General features: G+C 46.1%; 1 pseudogene; it reads left to right on the forward strand.

Moving 5' to 3' along the window:
- The first annotated feature begins 2,949 nt into the window (after positions 1-2,949).
- On the forward strand, positions 2,950-4,198 carry LOC109437597 (large ribosomal subunit protein uL23; annotated as a pseudogene).
- The last annotated feature ends 1,405 nt before the right edge of the window (positions 4,199-5,603 follow it).

Consider the following 5,603-nt stretch of genomic DNA (forward strand, 5'->3'; position numbering starts at 1 on the left):
GAGGTATTTCCTGCTGTATTTATTGCTACATAACAAGCCATCCAGTGGCTTAAAACAATAAACATGTATTTATTTGCTCATGTCTCCGTGAGCCAGCTGGGCAGTGTCTATTCTGGCTCTGCTGAGCTCGCTATGTGTCTGTGGTGAGCTGGCAGGTCGCTGAATGGTTTGGGATGGCCTCGCTCACACGTCTGGTGGTTAGCAGGCCATCGGCTGGGGTGAAAGGGGGACTGGGCCACGTGCCTCTAATCCAGCAGGCTAGCCTACCCGAGGCATCTTCCTGGGGAAGCAGCGTTTCAAGGATGGGGAGAGCAGAAGCCACAAGGCTTCCTGAGGCCTCAGCTTGGAACTGGCACACCCTCACTCACCCCACATTCTCTTGGTCAAAACAAGTCACACGGCAGGCCAAACTCAAGTGGTGGGGAAATGGACTTCAAGTCCCGATGGAAGGAACTGCAAACTATAGTAGCCATTTTTGCAATCCCCCACACTCACCCTCTTCTTTCCTGGGGTTCACTACCAATAAAGTAAACACACTTCAAGATATCCCATCCCTTATACACACCCAGGACAGGCAACTTAGCACAGTGCTGAAGCATACAAGGCCAGCAGTCAACATGCCTAGGTTCAAATCTTGACTCCACATTTATTAGACATGTAACCTAGGAAAGTTCTCTTGTCTCTCTGGGCCTTGGTTTCCTAATCTGTAAAAGTGGGAGTTGCAAATTTTTAAAAGTTAATCCATATTAAGTCCTTAGGCGGTGTCTGGCACATCATAAGTGCCCCAAAATATCAACTATTATGCCATGAGGTGACTGCTGGCTGCCCACCATGATCTCAGGAAAACCACCTGTCCCATCTTCCACAGCTGCCCAAAGCACCCTCCCACCACTGCTGACACTGTCAGCCCCCAGCTGCCAGTTCTGCTGGTGGCACCTGGTGTTTACAGAGCTCCACTGACATGCCAGTGAAATGGTCCTGTTGGTTTTTACCAGTTCCTTCACTGAAGCCCATCTCTCTAGAGCTGGGACAGGTTAGCGCTTACAAAAAGGACTCTCAAGTTAGATAAACTTGAGGTTTGCTCCCAGGGCTTCTTCCTGAGTGATTTAGACAAGCGAATTCATCTCTCTGCGTTTCAGTTTCCTTGTCTGTAAAATAGGAGTGATAGCAGTGCCTCCCACAGAGCATAGAAAGCATCACATGAAGAACTTAAGAGGCTGCGTTTAAAACACTGGCGCTCACTGAACTCAGAACCCATGTTGTCCCTGACATTGCCCCCTCCTATAAGTGCTGAGGAATTGCTATGGATGAATGCTTTTCCCCCAAAATACCCTTCTCAGAGCCCTTCCTCCCTCAGTCCACCAAGATGGGCCAGGATCCTGGGGAACCAGCTGAGCTCTCCAGCAGGTGTTAGTTTAATCTCTGGTCCCTCTCCTCTCCTTCCTGAGGACTGTCGTTATGTATCATTTGCAAACTAATACCTCTAATACTTAACATAGGACTTAGCATGGTAGGTGCTCCATAAATGTTTGATGAAAGAATGAATGAATGAGGACGTAGGAGAGGAAGACCTGTCCTCTACCCTCCTAGGTTTGATAGCTGGGTCTATGAAATAGACTGACTACAGGCAGATTAACAGGAGAAAATGTACACAGATTTATTGATTTTTAATATTACATGGATAGGGACACCACAGGGGGGAAAAAGTGAGTACCTGAAATAGAGATGAGATTTGAGAGCTTATATACCATCTTAAGAGGGGAAGGGTAGGGGGGAAGATGTAGACAATTTAGGGGAGAGTAGATAATTTTAGGAAAGATGAATGGGCCCTTAGAGGAATAGATGGAGATATGCTAGAGTGTGACAAAGTTTGCCTGGGTGTGGTATAGACTTCTACTCTCCTCTCTGTAGTAAGAGTCAAACTTCCCCGGTTGATGAAACTCCTGGGAAGAAGGGAGGGGATTTATGACAATTGAGTTCCTTTGGGAGGATCTGTCTTTGGGCCGATAAGGGGAGTTCAGAGAAAGCCGCTCTCTGCATTTGCTGTTTTCCAAGTGCTTTCATCTCGAAATAACCGATGTACCAAAGCAACCTGTTTTGGGGTGGCATGTCCTGAACTCCTCCAAGGACTTCACTTCATTCTGATAGCTTTTCTTTTCCTTGGGTGAAACCAACTTCTTTTGGATGACTTCAGAACCCAGTCAAGTCACTGAGGCAGAAGGGAAGATATTCCCAAGAACTGGGAATAAGTAGGTGGTATCTTCAACCTGGCTGCCAGTTGCAATCCCCAGGGAAGCCCGGGCTCAAGCCCAGGAGTTGGAGATGCTTCGCCTTGGAGCAGCCTTGGTGTCCAGAACTGGAAGGTAGCCCTGATCTGTGCACATGCATCATTTTCACCACATCTCTCCCAGAATTGAATCTTCCAGAGTTGAAAGTAAAGAAGCCCAGATTCCGTTGATGGTTCCCATAGAATTCAGACCACAGTGGAAAATGAGTGAGGCTGGGCAGGGATTAACAAGCCCACTTCCATAACTAAGTGTGTGTTGGTGTGTACTTAAACACACTTGGGGGGAAAAAAGCCACTTATCACAACTTGATGCTTTAAGGGCCTCATGAAATGAGTAAATATTCACAAACATGTGTGCCATGCAGAGTAAACGTGAAAGCCAGAGACAAAATCAGAGGATGAGGATGGCTGGTTGCACAACAGATTTCAGGGGCCCACGGACTAGCCCTAGGGAGCCACCGTCCAGGAGTCCTGTTGAAAAAATCTGTGAGCCAGTCAGACAGGTGGCCATTCAAACTAGTAGCCTGAGGAGGGGGTTGATGGAGAGGGAGGAGAAGCCCCTTCTGTGATGATGGGACTGAAATACCCCCTACAAAATTGGAGAAGGTGGCGGGGGGGACTCCTGGTAGGAAGAAAGCTGAGTTCATACATCTTTTTTTCTTTTTTGGTTTGTTTTGCCTGCTGCACCTTCAGCTTGGCTCTTTTGAGAGACGGATGTATAGCCATCCACAAACACATTGACCCATGCCCATATTAGAAAGATGGCAGAAACCCTTTCCACAAAGATGGCGCCGAAAGCGAAGAAGGAAGCCTCTGCCCCTCCCAAAGCCAAAGCCAAACCAAAGGCTTTGAGGGCAAAGAAAGCATTGCTTAAAGGCATCCACAGCCACACACATAAAAAGAAGGTCTGCAAGTCACTGACCTTCCGAAGGACCAAGACGCTGCTGCTCTGAAGGCAGCCTAGATGTCCGTGGAAGGGCACTCCCAGGAGAAACAAGCTTGACCACTGTGCCATCAGCAACTTCCCCGGATGACCAAGTCGGCCATGAAGAAGAAAGAAGACAATAATACACATGTGTTCATTCTGGACGGCAAAGCCAACAAGCATCAGATCACACAGGCTGGGAAGAAGCTCTATGACATTGACGTGGCCAAGGTCAACACCCAGATCAGGCCTGATGGAGAGAAGAAGGCATATGTTCGACTGGCTCCTGCTTTGGATGTTGCCAACAACATTGGGATCATCTACATGGAATCCAGCTGGCTAATTCCAAATACAAACTTTTTTTTTACTGTATTAAAAAAAAAAAAGACAGAAAAATGGCAGGAAAGTGTGGAGCAGATGAGGAGGTGCTTGAGGGCATGTGTGTGTAAAGCAGTGCTCAGGCAGGAGCCAGGTTGTTGTTTAAGAAGATGGGGAGCTTCTTGGGGTGTATAATTCTGGGATTGGGGAGGAAGATTGTCACCTTCCTCGAGTGAGATTTGCAAACCCTGGAATTTAAATGTAGACCCCCAGGAAGGAGTCAGATTTTTCAAAGGATAAGGGAAGTAAGGCGAAGGTTGCACCAGATTCTGAGTTGGGCCCTAGAATCTCTCTGTGACACACAGGCTGCAATAACCCTTAAGTCAAAGGGTTGTTTGTAGAACTTGGTCTTGGTCTAGGGCCATCCCAGCTCTATCTAATCTCTAGGTACTATGCTGTAGGGATTGGGCCTGGGGAATTCAAAATGTCAGATATGTGCCCTCAAGTGATTCCAAGGTGCCGAAGGACCTTTGTAGAGCTGGTAGACAGGGAGGCCAGAAGCTCCCAAACCTGGGGATTTGAGAGTGGACCCAGAGCTTTGACAGCTGGCCTCCCTGGTGAATCAGAGGTGGGCCCAGAAATCAGTATTCTTATGCCATTCCTCAGATGATTATGATAGTCATGCAAGTTAGGTGTTCTTGGAGGGAACTAACTGGGGAGGAACTTTCCTGATCTGTTGCTAGACTCTGGAAGTCTATATATAATGCCTCTTTATTCAGTCTGGGGCATTCTGCACAGACCCCTCAGAGCAGGCCTCAGGACATGGAGATGCTGGGGCCATTGTGGTGCCCCCCTCCCCCTGCCCCAGCTTCAATGAGATATAATTGACATGTCACATTGTGTACGTTTAAAGTGTACAATGTGTTGATTTGATACACTTATATATTGCAAAATGATTACCACCATAGCGTCTTCCATAGTGGCTGCACAGATCATCATCTCACTAACACTGAGGCTCCTTTTTCTCCACATCCTTGCCAACACTTGTTATCTCTTGTCTTTTTGATGATAGCTATTTAACAGGTGTGAGGTGAGTGAGGCCATTGTTTTGAAATATTTTTGAACTGATAAGAACCCACAAAATGGGTTCAAAGTCAGCTCAGTATCTGAATCAGAAAATAAGACCCTCCCCAAGGAGAATCAACTTTCTCATGGGCTTTTGGTGTCCAGAGAGTCTGGCTGCCATTCTGCCAGCTCCAATTCAGAACACCAGGCAGTGAAAAGCCAGCTGTGATAGAGTTCTAACACTCACAGGATGTGAATGCACACACAGTACGTGTGTCTACACCCACTGAGGCCCTGCTTTCTGGTTCCTCTGGCCACAGAGACCACATCTTTGCCAGTGGGTGAACGTCAAGGCAACCTGGCCCTTAGTCTTCACCAAAGGCAGCTTCCAAAAAGTCTTCAATTCGTATCCAAAAGTAACACTGTACACAATTTATACTCTATTGAAGATGAAAATGGGCAGGGGGTCCACAAGGTCAAAAGTATTCATAATAAGGTGTTATTTGACTTTTTTAACTCTCATTTTCTCATGAATGTACAAAAAAGCTACCTGCTTTGGGAAAACTCAGCAAAGTAAGTCCAGAAGTAGATATGAGACTCCTAAAAAAATTTGCAGGAATGTAAAATGGTGCCACATTTCTCACTAACATTTTTTGCTTTGGAAAATATAGTTTTTTTAAAATTATGTTAACTTTTCTTATTATAATTTTATGTGAGTAAATTATTTTATTTTTAAATTTCAGTTTTAATTTCTAGTATGGTAAGTGTTGGGAGGTAGAACCTATGTAAATAAAAAGCTCCTTGGGTTCCTCAATAATGTTCAAGAGTATAAAGGAGTCCTGAGATCAAGAAGTTTGAAAACTGCTGCCTTATTTCTTCCCCAAATCCTAGATTGTCCCTTAGGCTCCACCCCAAAGTTTTCAAGTGTACAAGCTCCCCCTCCCCACCAAAGGTTGGGTTCCACCTTGGTGACGATCTCACATCTCTCCTTTCCAGAACAGCTGCCTT

Source organism: Rhinolophus sinicus, linkage group LG05, assembly GCF_036562045.2.
Source record: "Rhinolophus sinicus isolate RSC01 linkage group LG05, ASM3656204v1, whole genome shotgun sequence".
In the NCBI taxonomy this organism is placed as follows: domain Eukaryota; kingdom Metazoa; phylum Chordata; class Mammalia; order Chiroptera; family Rhinolophidae; genus Rhinolophus; species Rhinolophus sinicus.